Source organism: Danaus plexippus, chromosome 27 (assembly GCF_018135715.1).
Source record: "Danaus plexippus chromosome 27, MEX_DaPlex, whole genome shotgun sequence".
Classification (NCBI taxonomy): Eukaryota; Metazoa; Arthropoda; class Insecta; order Lepidoptera; family Nymphalidae; genus Danaus; species Danaus plexippus.
The window spans coordinates 1,593,378-1,614,474 of NC_083555.1; the positions used below are offsets into that span (position 1 = coordinate 1,593,378).

At 30.4% G+C, this 21,097-nt stretch overlaps 1 protein-coding gene across 2 annotated transcripts in view; it reads left to right on the forward strand.

Moving 5' to 3' along the window:
* The first annotated feature begins 18,838 nt into the window (after positions 1-18,838).
* LOC116775525 (nephrin-like) overlaps positions 18,839-21,097 on the forward strand; it is a 149,216-nt gene continuing 146,957 nt past the window's right edge. For both annotated transcript variants that reach the window (XM_061525143.1, XM_061525142.1), the window contains exon 1: positions 18,839-19,025. The gene's annotated coding sequence lies outside the window, so the exon portion shown is untranslated. The remainder of the gene's footprint in view (positions 19,026-21,097) is intronic.

Below are 21,097 nucleotides of genomic sequence, written 5' to 3' on the forward strand. Positions count from 1 at the left end.
TATGATAAGCAAAGACATGGAATGGTTACAAATAGAACAAAGACTCGATGATTTACTTCGTCCTTTAATAAGATAGCATGAGCAGAGACCACAGCAACATCATAAAATCAATATCCTCTGTGGACCACGGACAAAAGTCCCAGACCACAGCATCGACCTACCTCAATCCCTTAGAGCCCCTGTGGACCACGGCGTACAAGACCGCCCAGACCACAGCAACATCATAAAATCAATATCCTCTGTGGACCACGGCGTACGAGACCGCCCAGACCACAGCATCGACCTACCTCAATCCCTTAGAGCCCCTGTGGACCACGGCGTACGAGACCGCCCAGACCACAGCAACATCATAAAATCAATATCCTCTGTGGACCACGGACAAAAGTCCCAGACCACAGCAACATCATAAAATCAATATCCTCTGTGGACCACGGCGTACGAGACCGCCCAGACCACAGCATCGACCTACCTCAATCCCTTAGAGCCCCTGTGGACCACGGCGTACGAGACCGCCCAGACCACAGCAACATCATAAAATCAATATCCTCTGTGGACCACGGCGTACGAGACCGCCCAGACCACAGCATCGACCTACCTCAATCCCTTAGAGCCCCTGTGGACCACGGCGTACAAGACCGCCCAGACCACAGCAACAAACCCACTTCAATAAAAGTAAGCAAAGATGCGTGGAGCATTTTGCGTAAAAAAAAAAAAAACACAAACACAGGTTCAGAGAATCCAAGTGATCTCTTTAATACAGCGTATGTTGATACGTTGATATATCACAGCAAAGTAAAACTGGTGCAGGGCACGCACCAGGCCGCAGAATGGCCGTGTCGGCGCAACGACATTTAAAAAACCATTATAAAGGGTAGTTGTTTCATATGTATAGTTGTTTCATATGTATTTCACTTTAGAGGGTAGATGTGACATAAACAATGTCAAGGCGTTAGTAATAACTTTAACAAAATTATTTTTATTGATCGTCGTACGATTTGTATTGAAGGAAAGTAAATGGCAATTCGTATCGTGATTTGTAATATGTAAAGATAAGTTATTTTGTGAGTTTTAGTAAAACACAAACTTAAACAGTAACCATTTTGTAATCAATGTTATTCAATTATGATTTCTTTAAATTTTAAATGGCAATATAAAGTTTAGTTGGTTTAATAATTGATTACGAAAACTTTTGTAATGATTACTGTTTATTTGAATTACTACGAATAATCTTTGTAAGTTATTATTTAAAATTAAGAGTAAATGTAATGACTCCACGAAAACCATTTATATTCGGAGACATCTGTGGCGAGGACACAGTGGTGTGAGAGCTATCCAGGAGAAATTACTAAGTGTTAGTTAAAGTTGAAAATAAAGTGGTGCGAGTAAGTGAGAGTGCTTTATTGGCGAAAATGGATAGGTGGAAATAGTGTTATGTGACGATAACATCGCTGACGTCACAGCTCTTAATAATCAACTTGGACATGGTTCTTCGACATATATATTTTTTTAATTTTATCTAATCTAATCTGAAAAAAAATTATAATAATTAATTTATTTTTTTCTTTCATTGTGCTTTTGATCTGCAAATCAAGGACCATACTCTGGATTTTAACTAGAAAAAATGTTTATATCTGTATATCATGAAACAGATATTATAAAAACGCAGTTGTAACATAAAGCTTTTAAAACTCCAATGTCAAACGAATAATGACGATACTTCCATGACCTATCCAAAGTATACGTATAAGCGGACAATTCATTAACAAAAGGTAACGCCCTCCGTCTATAACAAGTATTTTGATACAAATATAAAGTTTTATTCCAAAACATTAACGAATATCAACTGATAATATTATGTTAGCAGTAAATCAGAAACTGTGAAAATTTATTACACAAACGCAACCATTAATCCGTTTTGACAAACCACAGATCATCGCTCGTAAACACACAGATACAAAATAAATTAATTTGCCGGCTATGGATCTTAAAAATATTCCAGTTCCAATAGATAAGACGGCTGGTAGTTAATTATAACTTGCATCTTCGTAGAAATAAGTATATATAAAAATATGCAGAAATTTCGGTGTATTTAAAAGCATGAATGTAGGGAGTCATAGGGATAGATTTAAAGAACGATGCAACTCGCTTTCATGTGAACACAAACAATAAAATCTAAATGCTTTTATAAAATAATATTAATTGAAAATTTGACAGTTGATAAAAAAAAAGTGGATAACAGTACTAATTTGATTATACAAACATATGTCGTGCTCAGACAAACATCACTAATGAAGTTAATGAACCCTTAGATTGATTTCGAACTCTTAATTTCTTAGCTTCATTTCAAATAGTTAATAGAAATTTTTTTGCAATTCTCGTCTTATCTTTTCTATTATCGCCCAAAGAACTTCAATAACCGTAAGGCGTAATATGAAAGAAGCCTCAAAAAATATGCTTGTTAATAATGAACTATCAGCCAACATGAACCACAAGCACTCTCGATGATTGACCGTATAATTCTCTCAATATTTATCTATCCGGTATCTCGTCTGCGAAATTTCTCGTGTTGTAAATCATTTTTATTTAGCATTCAGATTAATATGAAAAACATATTGATTACAATCTTGTTACACTTTTATAATACTACATCAGAAATATTTGCCTTTGATGATAATAAAAATAACTATCTTTGCTTATATTTTGAATTTTGAAATATTAACGTGTTGTTTTGTGAAAAGAAAATATATATTAATTTAATTAAATCTTACATAATCTTATATCGTGTCACAATAAACTAAACTTGAACAAAATATACTTACGCTAAGTGACATTAATGCAAACCATCTTTAACATTAGCCACAAATCTCTCTTCGGAGGGGAAAACTTACGCTTTCTGTGGTATTGTAATGTTGCTTAAACGTAATACATTGATAGTAATGTGGAATGCGGAACATTTGGTTCATCATATATATTTTCGGGACGGATTAGGAATGTCTGAATTTGATTGATAGGTTCAACGATTTTACTAATCACGTTTGACGGATGATGTTGATGATGTTGTTTACGGAACAAATATTTTTGTACTACCTAAATTTAATAAGTGCCACCAGCTGTCCGTGTAAATAATCTTGTATGCTTATACATGTACGTAATAAACTTAAATATAATCCAAAGTATATTAGGATAAGGTCACCGCACAAAGGATCCTTTTCATGTAATAGAGCTCTGGCCAGCGGAGTCTGACGCTATTGTGATGGCACCCTCAATTGACGGATACCATTGTATCCGTATGTGGACCATGAAATATTGTGGGAAATCTTCACAACTATACTCAACATGACATACAAATGTGGCGTTTGAGCAAAATAATTCACGTGGTGAATTTCAGTTGCGTACTGGACATTTATCGGTATAAATTAAACTGTAATTCCTATTCGTATTATTAGAATTTAATTATGTTGATGTCATTTTATGACAAATCGTAAATCATAAAATAAAACGACTATTGATATGAAATAAAAATATTTTTTTTATTATGTATATTGTTTATAAAAATAAAATATTCCTTGTATTAAAATTACATCGAAAATATTGTTTTTGTTTAAAAAAAAAACAAGAAAAAGTTTAATGGAGTTCACCTTTCAGATTACATCGTGTTTTATTTGTACTTCTTTAATTTAAACTTTGTTATTCAACTTAGCTTGAAACACCAGCTTCTAAACTTACTTAAGCTATAATACAACAGCTCGTACTTGAGCTGACTTGATCGAGGTAGTACATATATTATAAAGATAACTATTCACTTGCATGTCTTTCTATATGTGAGTATTTCTATCAAAATCACTCAGTGTGTATAGTAACGGTAAAATAGAATGATTATTAGAATTGCAGCAAAAAGTAATTAATAATATCGTTGCGTGTATTTCGCTAATTGGATCTGTATCAATTGACATAAGTAACTAACAAAAGCTTTTGTTTCTATTCTATTATAATATTTTAATTCGAATATGGAATATTCGTTTCCCTTCATTATATCAAACATTTTTGGATTAGTTTTCATGTCTTTTAATTGCATCCATTAAAATACGTCACAAAAACAAGGCCACAAATGGTCGAGACTGCAATGCCTATAAATTGAATAGTTTTTATTTAGACCGCTCCACTGACGTTTTGACAACAGTTTTTATTTTGCCGCTATATTTTATGAAAAATACCGCAGAGGTTTATTTATAAAAACCACAGAACTGATATCTCATTTTTCTGCATCAAGAATCTTGACTAAGAAAACGTATCGCGCAGATAAGGCAAGAATAGGGAAAAGATCTGAATTTTGATTACTATTAAAGACATTTAATAAATAAATAAATAAATTATCGTTTTGTTTTAAGATGAGAATAAAAAAGTTCCTTTTAAATATTGGCTGGTTGGTTGGAATATAATATTTGCTTCTTGCAATACGATCTTGACGAATTGTTTTATCGGTATACCACAGATGAAAAATTATATTTTAACTGAGAATTTTACCTGATATATATGTATATGAATAGTTAAATAAATCACCATAACTATCAGAGACAGGAGCAAGTCTAAATCTCCCGTATTATCTACGATTCTCGTAGTGCTATATATTACGTACTTTATGTCTCTGCCTGTTTTGTATTCTACGAAAACTCGGTCGTATACCTATTCACACTCGGCAATTTGACGAGAATAATAAAAGTCGACTTTAATGCTTAGCATAAAAGTTCAAAATAGTATGATGGGGTATAATGTCTAATTTTCCTTCGGGTATATCGACATTAGCGCGAGCATAACATTTGCTTACAGATTCATAACGATCGGTTGAATATTAATCTGATTTTAAAACAGTTTCCCCGTTAAGAGTCACTTTGTCAAGAGTTAAAGATTTTTTTATTGTAATTGGATCGATTAATCTTCGGGAAGATTATCAACATCATCGCATTCTACAAATATTAGGTATGCCTAAAAACAATTCCTCTTAATAAAGTGGTTATGAGACGAAACCTCTTAGCATTCAATGGATTCACCGTGCGGGTGCCGGGTCCATTGCGTTGCAGGGAGTGGAGCTTCAACAGTGCCTGGGACTTGCGACCCAGGTGTAGGTTTAAGGGGCCCCTAACTAACGCGCGTTAAACGCTCACCTCCACTGTCCAAGCTCCTCTCCCTACCTAACCATATTTGAAAAGAACCTACTAGGGCTGCCTTCGAAGTACGTTCCAAGAACGAATTGATGTGAGTTCTGGACAGGCCCAAGTCTTTTAGCAGGTTGTAGAGAGATTTAGCCGTTATACCTCTCGCTCCCACTTCTACCGCGTATAAATCCACGACGAACCTATTTCGAGTGAGTTCGTTTGTGAGCTCGTAATATTTGTTGACCTTGATGGTATGGTCTTTGGGGATGTTGGTTTCCCAAGGAACCGTAAGCTCTATCATCACAACGCGCTTTAAGATTCGCGAATACATAAATATGTCTGGTCTGGAGGCCGACGCACAAATATCCTCGGGGATTTTGTATTGTTTTTCATACGTATCCATCATTATAGTCCAATCCGTAGCCGCTTTAAGGATGGAGTAAGGCTTAACATTTGTTTTTATAGCCCTAGTGCCCTCTCTCACAAAACCTACTGATCGCTCGTTTGTGGTTATTTCCTTTTGCGCTCTGGCTACCGAAAGACTAACCGCTTCACGTATGATTTCTAGAACCCTATCGTGACGACGCGAGTATTGACCGCTATCGAGGAGTACCTTACATCCCACTAACAAGTGCCTAGCAGTTCCAACTGCCTTCCCACAGATATAGCAAGTCTTTTCGGTACCTTTACCCCATCTCACTAAATTACTTTGATCTGGGAGAGTCATCTGGAACGCATTGAGATAGAATTTTAGCAATGCTGGCGACCAATCATGGATTAAGGTGCGCCATTTTAGTGCTAATGGGATGCAAAAATCTCCTATGTCTAACCACTCGTTCTGCATTTCTAAACTTATTGCATGGATCTTATATTTATCATTCTCGTCTTGCCGAATAAAAGACTTCAATATATCCGTATCTTGGACCTTCCTACTTGACCCTAACCCTACTCTGTTACTTTGCGCTCCTATCATAAACTGCTTGTGGAATTGAAGCCTTGACTCTAGCTCTGGGGCATCTTTGTCTTTTGGGAGCGATGTAACGACGTCATCCTGGGATTTCCCCAGGATGTATCTCTTGGAAACTCTCAGGTGTTTGTAGAGCTCCGATGGCCTTTTTAGACTCATCCCAAAACTATTGCGATCCCTAAATAAAGCCGATGAATCAGCCGTTAGCGCGAGCCCGAGCCACAACTTCAACATCTTTATGACGCCTGCATCTAACTTTGACAGAAGGGTTTTATTGAAATCATAAACGAGGAAAGGCCAATTTAAACGTGAAGTTAGGTAATTATCGTAGATCCAAGCTTTTTTAACGTTACTGATCTGTTGGCTATCTACCTTGTTGAGATCGATTAAAAAGCTATCTACTATACCTTCTAAAGATGGAGTACGACCTATATTATCAATCTTCCGACCGAGAAATTTAAATGGTGCATTTTCTGTAACCGTAGAAATGCATTGACCGCCTAACGATAATCCCGGATCGTATGAGGTGTATCTTGTACTCCGCCTACCGAGACACAGACAGTGACATTTACATGGTTTTGTCCTCAATCCATCGGTCCACTCACAGAATCTATCCACTTCATCTAATAGTACTTGACAGTGTTTGGGGTTACGTGTCAGTATTGCGAGATCGTCAGCGAAGGCTAAAATGGATTCCGTGTATTTATTATTAAACTTGAACCGATACCCCCATTTTTTCTCGTTGCTGCTTAATTTATCTACTAAGATGTTAATTACAATATTAAATACAATTGGAGACAAACAGCAACCTTGAAATAGTCCTACATTGTAACTAAAAGTTTTTGAATGGCCTTCTTTAGTTGTTATAGAAAACTTTATGAGCAAGATTTATGCAAAAGTTGAGAGTACTATTCATATATAAACCTAATTTGATATGTTTATGTACGGCCGGAAACCCGGTGTTTTAAAACGTCGCTATATATAAAATACCTTTCAAATAAGTAATAAAAATCGAATTAGAAAATAACAAAATTTTATACGAAGGTAACATTGTAAGCACCCCAAAACAAACACAGTTAACATCGTTTCTTCCAAAAGCCTTAGCTTTAAATGGACATTTGAACAAATCCTTCCCTGATGGAACTTACATTTTATTGCTGTTATTTCGATTGGATATTATTTTATGGGCCATTTAAATAGTAACGACATCTGCGTCCTATTTATTAATTGGCTTTTCATTTGTGCCATCGGGACTCGAGAGTATAATGTGAGCTATTCACAATTACATAGTTTGCTAATTTTTCACGTGACTTTGCTGGTTTTTTCAATTTTTATTATAGTGCTCTTTTGCTTTGAAGCCTGATTGCAGGCAAGTCTTACACAAATTCACACGCAACAAATTTATATACATATATATGTGTGTGCGTATGGAAAATTTTCTTTGATATTATTAGTAATCTTTAATTAATATACATTCATTTTAAACAACTTAATACATTATTAGATTTGTTCAAATATTATAGTAGGAGTTATATAAGGTGGCAACCGGGGGTTCCAGGAAAACTACGAAACTTACTTATATGTGTATTATAATTAAAATTACATATTAAAACTTATAACCTACACCAAAGACTACATGATTGCCCCAATGTAAGGACCGCAATGCCATTCCATAGCTTGTGTGGTAGCAGGAATCTTCTGGTTCACACGGCTTGGTGTTCGTTCCGCAGAGTCAGCAACGTCACTCGTAATATGATATTTTATCCATACAACGATGTTTCCCGGCGATGTTCATCTATTTTTTAATATGTTGCGCGTACGTAGCATAGTGATTTTTATTTATTCAAAACAGCTTTAATTCTATTAGTAACAACGATAATAATATTTGATTGCTACTATGTGGAAATTTGTTTTGTGCAGCAAGCAAATTCCGTATCACCATACAATAGATTGACTACTTAGACCTGGAAGAAATAGGTCAAACCTATTTATTACTCTCATAACAATATTTATAAAAGTAAAATAAGAATCCGTGATTTTCTCTCATCATAGTTTTACCAAAACAACTTAAATTTCATATTTAACGTTCAGTTTATATTTAAGTTTGTTCTCGTTAACTACGGCTTATAAGTATTTATGTAAACTAGGTTTATAAGAAACTTTGTAAGGTTTTGTATTAAAACTTCTACACGTTAAAGGAAAATTTACTAATACTTTTCTTAAACATACCTTGTAAAAAATACAAACACAATAATTAGGACTACTGAATAAAAACTTTGACTTTGTTTACCTTTTTTATTGTACTACAAAATTTTGACAGATCAATTAAATTTACAGAAGCAAATGTAACTCACACTGCCTTTCACTTTAACTAGTCTCAGCCTCCGTGGTAACTAACTATCCTGGAAATCATTACAATTTTATGTACGATCATAATCATTACATTAAAAGTTACTTGAACTACAAAAATAATTTGCGACAACTTGTTAATCAACTAGAAATTTAACTTAATTTTTCGCATGCTAATATAGCAATCGTAACCACGGACTGAAAAGGAACCGAAACTTCGTGACATAAGATAATACAAACGGCGTAGTATCCGAACAATTTAGTTACATTTAAATGTAAAGGTACACGCGAAAATATTACATAATTTTTCAAACCTTAATTATGCAATATATTATATATTCTTGTCTTACAAATATGTATTTCACCATATTAATGAGGAGATTAGTCTAAAAAATGCAAAAATAAGCTAGTTTTCTCAACATGAAAAGGCTTATACGTTTTTTATGAGAATTAAGCCTAATGTGTTTAGTTCGTATGTATGCCACGTAACCCGTTTCTTGTGAGCCCTCTTACGCGATGGAAAGTGCAGAAATGTTCTAGCGACGTTTTTCATTAATAGTAACCCGAATATTTTCACAACCTACTGTGTTCAGTAAGCCACATTATTTTCAATCTATCCATATTTAACTCTCCTCAATATTTTATTCTTAATTTTTCAACATTAATTATTAAATAATATCATCAATATTACAAATTAATTTCTAACACAGTAATATCGATTAAATATATATATATTTCATTATTCTTTTCCAAACAAATAAATCACAAGTCCTTCTGGTAATAAAATATGTTATTGTTTGACTAGAAGAATGAACAGCTTTTTGTTTTCATTTAAATGCATAATTATATTATACATATATTAAATCACCTTTTCCTACGGTACTTTAATACTTCATGAATTAACTCTTAAATATTTTATACATACATACAATTCTGGCACCTTTTTATTTGGTTCTCAGTTCTCGGACTTTCACCTTAAATAAACTTGTGAAGTGCAATGTCATATATATATAGGTAATTAAAAAGAGTATTTATATATAAATAATCTATTTAATGGACAATTTGATATTAATATGATATAAAATTCAGGTAATTAAATTTTTGAAGTTTTCATTATCTGGCCTTAAGTATAATGACGTTTAGTAAAACTACCTACATTTACCTTGCATGTTTCTTTCATAAACAATTTTTATCATTATATTTGCGAACACACAGTTATTTGTTACCGCCACAGCCGTATAATCGCATTATTTATCCGTTTTAAATCATTTCATTTTTAATGTGAATAGAATTTTGAAGTTAATTTTAATCTTTACAAAAAGCACAATATAATTAAATAAGAGTGTGCTTAAGACAAACAACAAGATAAGTCAGCACTCCACCCACCGGTGTTATGGCAGTAAGTTCGAAAGAGAATTGCTCTGTTAAGAGATTGCTCTCGACAATAGTTTGTGATGTCAAAGTTTAATGTTCTTGTAGTGTTTGCAAATGATAACTATTACTCCTTATTTCCCGCGGCTTCGCTCTACTTCTGGCCAGAATTATTTACAACATTTTTAGTTTGTTTATTACTGAGATTCCTTAGAGCTCAGTCATAGTTTTATTCTGTGTCAATCATTAACTACATTAATCGCATTTTTGACATTTTATGCTCGTAAAGTTGTTCCTCAATATGTACATTGTCACTAAATGTCAAATATAATGACACTGCCATTCTATTATGAAAAGTAAAGTAACTATTAATTAAGGTCGATTATTGCCTGTTTGGTTGTCTATTTCGTACAATGCACTGCCCCAACAGTAAAGTTCCATGACGTTCTTATTAATGCTATTTACTTGTGAACAATCATTCTTCAACTATTCATATAAATTTTCTTAATAGTCAAATTATTTTATATTTCAGTTGCAATTATTAATGTTATTTATAACATCGCTACTACAAAATAACTTAGTAGTGAAATTGCCTCTTATTTTATGTCAAACAAGATCAAAGCTTGCTCTGTACGTATTCCCTCTGAAGGCACTTAGAAATGTTGTTGTTTATTTTACTTAGGACTAGTGATTACGCGTATTTCGTTTGAGACGGATCGTTATGCGGATCCCAAAATTGAATAGGATTGGTAAAAATAGAATTTGAATTTCATAAGGAAAATTATTTGGTTTTATTCTTATGCTAGGAGTGTACAACAATAAGAAACTATGAGGAGATATTATTTATCAAGGACTTATGGAATACTTTTAAATTAAGACAAATTTCTACTAGAAGTAGGCTATTATCATTTTTGTTCTCGCGTATTTATGACGACAATTTATACATTTTATTGTTAAGAGATTATTTTTCCATGCACCAAATCCATGATAAATTTATCATCTAAATAGGATAATATTTTTGTTTTATAAATATATAGTATATTTATAAAACAAGGCCTTTCATTGATCTTCCAAGCAAAACGTTAGTAAGATTTAATTGAAAATTAAATATTTTATACCATTGTTTTGTCGGTATATAAATGTTTATTAGAAAATTCCAAGCGATTTAATTAAAACTATCCGTTAGAATTGTCTATTGTTGAGTACATTTCATTAAATTTTTCAATTTAACCGAACATTATTTGTTTAAGTAAATCTAACACAATATTTAAAGTTATCTTTTGAAAATTCTGTTTTTTAAAGAACTGTTACATAATCTTTATTGAAATTTCATATAATATTTTTAATAACAGTAATACCTATAATTCTAATTGCTTTGAAATTCACGTTTTAGTTATTGATTTTATGATTAACATTTCACTTGAGCGGTAACTTTCAAGGTTATTACTCAAATCGTTCTGATATCTGACCCGTGATGAACAAAAAGTTTTGAGAAATGTATTTTATTAGCCTCGATTTAAATGCCAGAATTTACTTGTAGTTTAGTTACTCAGTTGTTTATGATTTAACGATTTCACATCATCTGATGTTCGAGTATTTTGCATAACAATATTGGCTTAGGCTGACTAATAACATTGCTATTTTTTTACTAAGATTAGATGGCAATAATTTTTTTAAATTAATAATTTAAAAAATTACAACGCTTAGGACTTAATAAGAATGTTAGGTGGTTTAAATTTATTATATAACGAGTATTGCATTTTTTGTATATATCAATGTAAAATAATTTTAAAAATGTGTTAATTTTCCACTTAGGTCCGCATTCAAAACTCAATAAAAATTTATCTAATTCTTATAACTGAGAGTTTGTGTATGTATTACAAAAATCATGTAAGTATTTAGAGATAAATTAAAAGTTATATCATTAAAGTTTGACTATTTATGATTTCAAACCACTTACGATATCCAATAAGTCTGAAAATGTATTTACTCTGTCCACTCGTAATTTTGGGAGCTGGGAGTAGACGAGTTAAGAACATCAATTAAATTAAATTAACTTACTTAGTTAAAATGATTTCAATAGCAAATAAACACGGATCTTTAATTGGGTGAAATGGTTTTAACTATTGGCGAAGTGTCTTAATCGGAAATTGAAAAAAATCCTTATGTTTCTTTTTTTCTATTATGATATAGACATATTTGAAATCTGAGACTCGCGAGTATTCAATTAAATAGAATAAATATTTTCGGATTTACTACGCGTTTTTTATTATTTTAACTACATACTCATTTTCATCTCGTCTGCCAATGATCACGGTTGTTTCAAAGTAACCGAAACGTCGGGAGTATGTAGTTTCAAATAAGAATAAAAAGTTGCAGAAAGTTCGTAAATATTATTTTTATTTATAGTCATCTTTGATAGATATATTGTTATATCTCATTGATTTATATAGTATGAGATATATCAATTTTTACAGCAGTTGAAAATTTTCATGCTCTTCATCTCGTGGAATGCAAATTAAAATTTAGAAATAAACAAAAACTTTGGTCCAAAAAAAAAATTGTCAAAGAAGAGCTTTCTTTTTACGTAAAATAATCAACAGTAAATCAAATACATGTAAAACTAAATTTACATCTCTTAATATTGTCCCGTATTGAATTTAAACTAAGTTAGTCAAGGGATCAATGTTTTGGCAAAACTTTAATTGAACCGAATTAAACAATTTTAGTAAAACAGACAGCAGACAGAAGTTTGAATACACGAATATATAGAGCGGATAAAATGTTCTACCACATTAAGTTTAAGAGGTAAAATTGTCAAAATTTAAACCTGTACTTAATTATTTTGCTATGAAAAGGGTTCAGTTGAACTTATTTATTTAGGTTCATCCACATATTGTCGTTGTTATGTGATTTAGCGCTGTTTACTCTGAATTTATTATACGTTGGCCTTTGAATTAATTTTATATATGTAACAAAATTGATAAATGTATGAAAATTATTTATACTTACATTACATTTCTAAAGGTAACATGTTTATTTTTTAACAAATGTCCTTTAGTATGTTTAGTGGCTATTTTAAAGTTAACTGAAATATTATTTAGAACAGAACGTAGATTTGGAATTACATGATGAAAAATTCAGTAAGAAAATTGTTTTTATCAATAAGGGTAATGCAGTAAACAAGAATTGCATATGTCAAGGTCGATAAGGAAAAAGTTTGCCAGTATCAGTTTGCCAAACTACTGTATTTATACATATAAATTTGGGTCAGGTTAGGGCTACCTACAGGACAAAAATCAGAATAAAATATATACATATAATATATAAAATACTCACGTAAGTTTGTCTGTTGGCTAACGACCCAAATGATCGTCATGAAATTTCGTAGACGTAATCGTATTGTTTAGGGTCCAGAATGGATAGAGGATAGAAAGGACAAAAAGTATTCATCTCAAGGGATAACAAAATAAACTTACGCTAGCAATCCTTAGGTACAGAAATATATTTATATTATTGTAGTACGTACGTCATAAACAGAGTTTCCATTAAAACTTTCAAAGAAATCTATAACCTCGTATACTTCGTTATATTGTTATATACTATGAAATGAAAAACTTCTCATAAAAACCAAATAAAATATTACTACAAATGTTTGTCGTTATAGAGTACGTTCTTAACAAAATAAACTAAATTTAGCTATAACAATATCTAAGTTAGTCTGTAAATAGTGTACATTCGTCTGAAAAAAGGTTAAATAGTGATTTTAATACTGTTAACAAACAACACAGCCCTGTGTGATGTACAGTCAAAAAGACAAATCGATTTGAATATTCCTCTTGGCAAGTAAAATGCTGACGTTTGGCAAAAGGAAGTCCTTATCTACATTATATTTTTCGAAGGTTATATGTAATATATAGTTATAATTCAAGTGTAAATTATTTTAGGAAAGAAATGTATCCCTACAAATACAGTCAAGTGAAAGTGAATAATCAAGGGGCAGATATGTCCAAGTGACTTCAAATACATTACATACAGTAAGCCCCTAATATATTAAACATTATTTTTTAAGTTAAAAACATAACATTACTTAAATTAATTAACAATACACGTTGCTTTAACTAGTACAATACTAATTATACACTCTTTTGCGGTTGATACTTCCTTCTAGAATACATCATTCTAGATAAACCCTTGTAAATGATCTGTTGCGTCTTATAATATTTTATTTAATATTAAAAACGTCAAATTTATATCAAAATCGTGTTCCCAGTGATATATCGAAGCTTGAACCGTTGGTTCGAAGCTGAAAGTATTATAAATAAACATAGCTCCATTGATACTAGTGTATGAAATGTGCTTACGAACTAAAGTGTTGATGTTTGTAAAAAGTATTACTAACCGCAATTTATATATTATCTATATTTCTTCTCGTATCTTATATTTATAGATATTTCTATATAACCTAACTATTTAAAACTGATTTCAACATGGTAACCTACTTGTTTATATACCGCCTGAAGATCAAATGTTGCTTGGATGCAAAAAAAAAATGTTAAGCCAATGGTTGAACTAAACAGTTATAATTTTTTTCCTATCAATGGTTTTAACTTTATGTGTATTTAAAGTGTCTGACTATTGCGCAATCTCACGCATCTGACTACATTTTTTCTTTACGTTTTACTATAGAATAATATGAAATAATTTTCTAATTCAGACGTATTTAACTTATCCGCTGTCAGAGTAACAGGACACTTAATACTCGTGATGGTTATATATATATATTTTTTAATAATTGAAACTACTGATAAACTAATTACATATTCAAGTATTCCTCTTGTAACTTGTAATGATTGCGATCACAGGACCCGTTACGAGAACGAGTTGAACTGGATATTTATATCCTTTTATTTAATCTGAAATATATGTTATCGGATGCTATTGGACTGTTTAAAAAATTTATGCGAGAAGCTACTTTAGTCTAGTTTTTGTATTAAATCATAAATAAACATATAGACACACTCTCAAACACATATACAACACATGTGTAGGTACATATATTATACACGCACGCACGCGCACATATATATTCTCTTCTCTTATATAATTATTCTTAGATAATTCCCGTTAATAAATTTCCTTTCAGACGAAAATTATTAAGAATACAAAGCCCTCAGACAATTTTTTCATACCCATATATCATATATTACAACCCATTCCTATTTTTCCATCGTCAAAGAACGTCAAATATGATGTTCTAAGAATGAACCCGGCTTATATGATCCCTTAAAAATTCCTGGGACATTCAATCAAATAATCAAATATAAAATATCGCTCAGCCGAATATTTTTTGTTCGGTACCCTTCGATTTTCCTATACACACCGAGATCGCAAGACAAATTATTGTATTATCGAAATGTAAAAATGTCAGCGGTACATCATTCATACAAAAAAAATATTTGATCAGTTTGTGGGTAGAATTTTTGTTGGTATTTACATAAGATACAAAAGTCTAGAAGCGGCTTTTCTAATAATTTTTTTAAAGGTAAACTGGATAGTTGATGTTTTATGTTTCCTGTGTAAGTCGCTTTTGCATATATTTGGGGCCAGTAGCCTAATTAAAATGCAATAAAGCGTTTTTTTCGCTATGTTCGTAACGTGAAATGAATCAAAATATTATGATTTCTATTTGATTTCCTAAGTAAACATATAAATTTCCATGCTATATCTAGGTTAGATATTAATATAGTCCACGTTTATTAAGTAATACCTATACCTTACCTACTCGTTTATATTTTAAGTACTGTTTTCAACTATAATTAGTAAATAAGTTATAATACATATATACAGAGTAATAAATTAGATTGTTAAATAAGTAATAATTGCCGTCTGCAGTAAGATTAAGTATTAAATAAATTTGTCCCATCTAATAAGACTGCCTTAATCAAGAGCACTTCCTGTGTTTCATAATCTGTGTACACGGCAAGACTCTTAGCTCGGAAAGATCAAATGAGTTTGTTTTGTTAAGTTGATCTCACCACGTGATTAGACTTGTGTTAAAACTGGATCGAATTTTATAACAGATAAACAAATGATAGTTAAAAATAATGGTTTAAGATATTTGGTTATTGCTTCACATGTTTTAGCTAGCGTATTTGCTTGTGTGATTTAGCTTCAGTGAAGTATCTATATATTTATATAGATGAGATAAAAAGAAAGTTGGAAAAGAAATAAAAGTGAAACAAAATTAGTTTAGTCAGAAATGTAAATATGTTTTATAAATTAGGTATATATTTTTAATTCAATATTCAATGCAATTGTACTAAGGTAATAGAAATTTTAATACGTCTTAAGCTAACCATCACAGAAATTATTAACAATAAGCCTTTAAAACTCTCCATGGCAAGGACTTCCGCTCGAAACGACAGGATAAACACAGTCCGCGATTATAAAAACGAGGATATTTCGCACGTTTTTAAAAATAAAATCCTCACTGACAGCGCGAGTGACAACAAAATGGTCTGCAAGATTTCCCTCTTTCATATACTGAATGAGTTATAATACATAAGATTAATTCAAATCATTTACCTAGCAAGTTATTTAAATTCATTTTCTTACTTACGAACGTAATATCAAAAATGGACTACTTGAAATTCAAAATGGCTGCCGCGTTTTCATTCTATGATAAGATAATCATGATTTATAGTGAACCGATTTTATTTTTTATCGTTTTCCTATTGATCTTTAATTAATTTAACACATCATATTATCATATAAATATTTATATTTTATAACAACATAATATTTTATGCTTCAAAGGAATTTCTTTGTAGTTATTTTTAAGAGACGGAAGTTTTTGATTAATTTTGTATTTTGATCAAAACTTGTAATAATAGCATTTCTGTTACAAGAAGAGACTACCTATATAGAACTGTTAAAATTTTAGTAACAAATTATTGGTCTATGTTTATTCAAAAGATATCTTTCTCTTTAAGTCATATCAAAATTGATCAAGACGGGAATTCAAACAGAATGAATATCTAAAACACCATTCTTATAGTTTTCTAAAAAAAATACTTTTAAATATTTCGGGTAACTAAAAAAAAAAATTAAAATCACGAAATAATGTTACATCTAAATATCTGATTTCAAAAATATATTATACTATAATATATAAACAACAGTCTTTATTTCTAGTATATAAACAAAAAATCATAAAAATTAAATATACGACTGTCTGAACAAACTGATATTATTTAAAATCGATAATTATAGTTTTGAATTAAGCCCAAAAGATTATTAATAGTGGTAACATTCAAAAACGTCAAACGATAAATCAATTGTTGCCATATCAAAAAAGGTGTCGCTACATCTAGTTAACAGCAACGGAATTACAAGTATATATATTATTTAATATAACGATCGATCTTTATTATCTTTGCCAGTTATTATTATTCATTTTAAGTATTTTTTCTGTTTCCGTTCCAAACGGGTTATTATTTAATTGATTGGCAGATTTTAATTAGCTACAAATGTTATGCGAATAAAATTGAATTAAGATTACGACGGACTATTTATGAGACATTGTATGATGATGGTCGTTTAATGTAAATTTAATTCATTTCTTTTATATAAACATTACTTGTTAATTATAGTTTTAAATTTCAATTGTGTTCTAAAGTAGGTAGTTATGTTTTTCTATTTACGCTACGTATAAAAAACTTTGTTGTATCCTAAATGATCAACTAGACGGTAAAATAGCTGTAAGACGGAAAGCTATTAGCGCATTACGTTTCAATGTCTACTAGTTTTACAAAGTAGCTTATAAGTAAAAACTTTAGCCCGGGCATAAAATATTTTATTAAAAAAATTTTAATGGTAAAAAAATATGGTAATGTTAAATATTATGCTACATTTAAAGCAATAAAATAAATATAAAGTAAATGATACGTTTATGAATATAAGTCAGTTTTTAAAGTTTTAAAATGAAAACAAAAATTAGTTCCGTTCGAAAATTGGAACGTCATTTTAAAATTTTGGTTGACGTACTTAAAATGGCTGACAGGCAAATAGTTACGTTTATTTTCATTATATTATAAAATAAGTTAGACATAAGTCTCCCAACAAATAGAAACTTTGACATTGGCAAAATATTCCACGATTCCACTGCGAATGAAGCCATAGAAATAAAAAAAAGTGAGTCAAATTTCAAGGACGACTGAAATATTCAACATTTATTTATATTGATGCAAAATTTATTTAAACTCCCTTGAATCAGAGATTAAATATTGTCCTTACCACAAACTTTCATTGTCACAATACATACGGAGCGTTTTTCAGTCAGAGTCGTTCGTATATTGCTGTAGATACAACAGAGAAGAGCGAGGGCACATATTATTTCTCTCTTTATTAATAAAAACCCATTATAAAATTAAATATTTGAAAAAATAAATATATAGGTATTATATAAATATGTATAGAAATATAAGTGAACCAAAAAGTTTTTACCTCAGACGTACGATCAAAAACAAGCTCGTTTTGCTTAAATCGCTTTTTATAGTCTGTTTAATTAATTTTTTTTGGATTATCGCTAACTGAAACAATTCAAACGACAAATAAATGCACAAAACGAGTCAAAATACAATACAACATTTTAGAATTGTATTAAAATAAATTAAATGCGTAACTAATTTTATTCAACTCATTTTATTTTTATGAAAATATTAAAGTAATCGTAAATGCAAAATAATTGTATTTTCTTTTTAATTAATCATAAATTCAAAGTACAGACATTTAGTGCAACGCCATTAAAAATTAAATAAAACAAAAAACAAAATAACATTTAAATTAAAAGTTTATTATAATATTAGGTTTCAAACAAAGTAAATAAAGATGCGCATATAGACTCCCTATTATTATTAATAATCTGTGCTTGCGGTGCGGGGAGGTGAATACGGCGGCAAGCGAAACATTTCCGTCAGTTAAGCTCCGACGGTCGTAGAGTATGTGTGTTTCTCATCAGTCCCTTTGAACATCGCAAACGACGTTTACGATATTTTAACGTGATATTTTTCTGTGTTGTGATCAAACAGTTTATTGTGACAGAATTATGTGGATTTAGATTAATTTATGGTTGTGTGGTTTGTGTTATCTGGAGGTTTGTCGGAATAGTGCTTGTATCACAGGTTGGTCAATAAAGTTAATTTTAGTTGAAGTTAACGGTCTATGTGTTAAGACCTAATTGATTACATTTGAGGTTTAAGAATTATTTTGCCTTTATTATATTAATTACATATAATTAAAACGATTATATATGCATATACATATTAATAATGGATATATGTTATATGAAAACTGTGCATTAATAGAGCGTGTTTTTGTTTGTTATTTTAAATAATAACGGTATTTGATATTTATGCCTACAGAGGGACCCGTTTGTTTAACATTTTAATTTTTAATAAAATTAAATTATTGTAAATTTTTGACTTTAATTAATATACATATTTTATTAGTTATTACAACAACTTCTGAATATTTTTTCAACTATAGGCATAATAATATATCTGTTCTCATCAAGACCTATTTTTTTTTAGTACTAGAAAAATAGTTTCTGCGATCCATGAACATCTTATTAATTCCAGAAACTTCTACGGGATTTTTTCTCACTTGAAATTTAAACTTTCGCCTCATATGACATGAATAATTAAAATTATATTTGATAATTAATTTACTATTTTTTTATAAACCAATCGTTCTTTATTATACTTTTTTATACTTGCAGTCGCTTAAATAACAATATAAACTCTAAAATAAGCTCATTATCTCACAATTTTAACTCGTTTCCGGTAGAATTTTATTAATTTAATCAAGGCATTTCACATATAAAAATAAATAATTTGTATAACATGAAAAATCTTGATAAAATATCTGTTAGTTGAGAATATTAGTAGTTGGTATCTTATTAGAAGACTTTATATTTAATTGGCTACTCAGCAAGTTCTTTGCAACCGTTTTACAAACCTTGCGCCATGAAAGTTGAACATTTTTATATCTCGAATTTGAAACTTTTAGAATTCTGCATAAAGATTTCTCGTGTCGTAAATTCAGTTTAGCTTTTCGGAATTATGTGAAGGCATTTCTATAGGACACCCGCTACCAGTAACTACCGCTAATGATACATTCTGGATCTTTCTGAGACTTAACAATAAAGAAAAATTGTTTCCTAATTGTATTTAACATTGTTTACAAACTAAATACGTGAATTGGTCTATAATTTAGATTACCAAAGTTTTATAATAGGTAATAATAAATTCCTCCGTCTTTGAATTTCTATAACAAATGCTTTGAAACTTTACAGATTATTTTGTTTTATCGTAGGCATCCTTTATAAATGGAAATACTGCTTCCAACCAAACTTCAGCAATGCCTTGGTATTCCAATATCTTTTGAATGACCACTTCTACCTAGGTGTTCCATTTCAATGAATACTTTTTGCCGGAATCGTGATATTGTCCTTTGTTTAGGTATGTTCTTTCATATTTTATGTCAGCCATTTTGTAGTTTTTTTTTTCTAATTTTTTAAATGTCAAATGTATGGATGAATTCGGATATGCGTATTTGTGATGTCATAAATAATTAAATACATTTAAGTTCTAAAATAATAATGAGGTTTAATTAATCATAATAATGGCGTACAAAAAAAAAATGACACCCCATCTTCCTAGCTTGTAGAAGAATGTAGAAGTTAAAAACCACTTCATTAATACCGTTTTCGATGAAAACTGGATAATAATTCCGATCTTTGAATTATTGAATATTTTTTTAAAAAATATTTTCAATCAATCTTGTGCGGAGACTTGAGTCGAGTTTAATGAAGACGAATGCGTTTTGAATGGATCCGATTTAGTGTTAACGACATATCCGATACGATATGTCGTTATAATTAAAACTATTTATAAAATACTGTGATAAATATAATAATATTGTAGATTTCATACGAAATATATAAATGTATACAATTAATTTAAATGAAAATAAAATTGTTCTAATTTTGAATATATGGAACGTAAACATATATCATTTCCCTTCGAAAGAGACGAATTTTTCTAACGTTTAAAATAAAATGAAGCAAGTAATTTTTGTAATTAATTATTTATTTGAAATAATTATAGTCAATTCATTGTTTCTTTAAAACATTGAACCTTATATACCCGTATTAATTTTAATACTTTTATGGACCATTCTTACGATATAAATT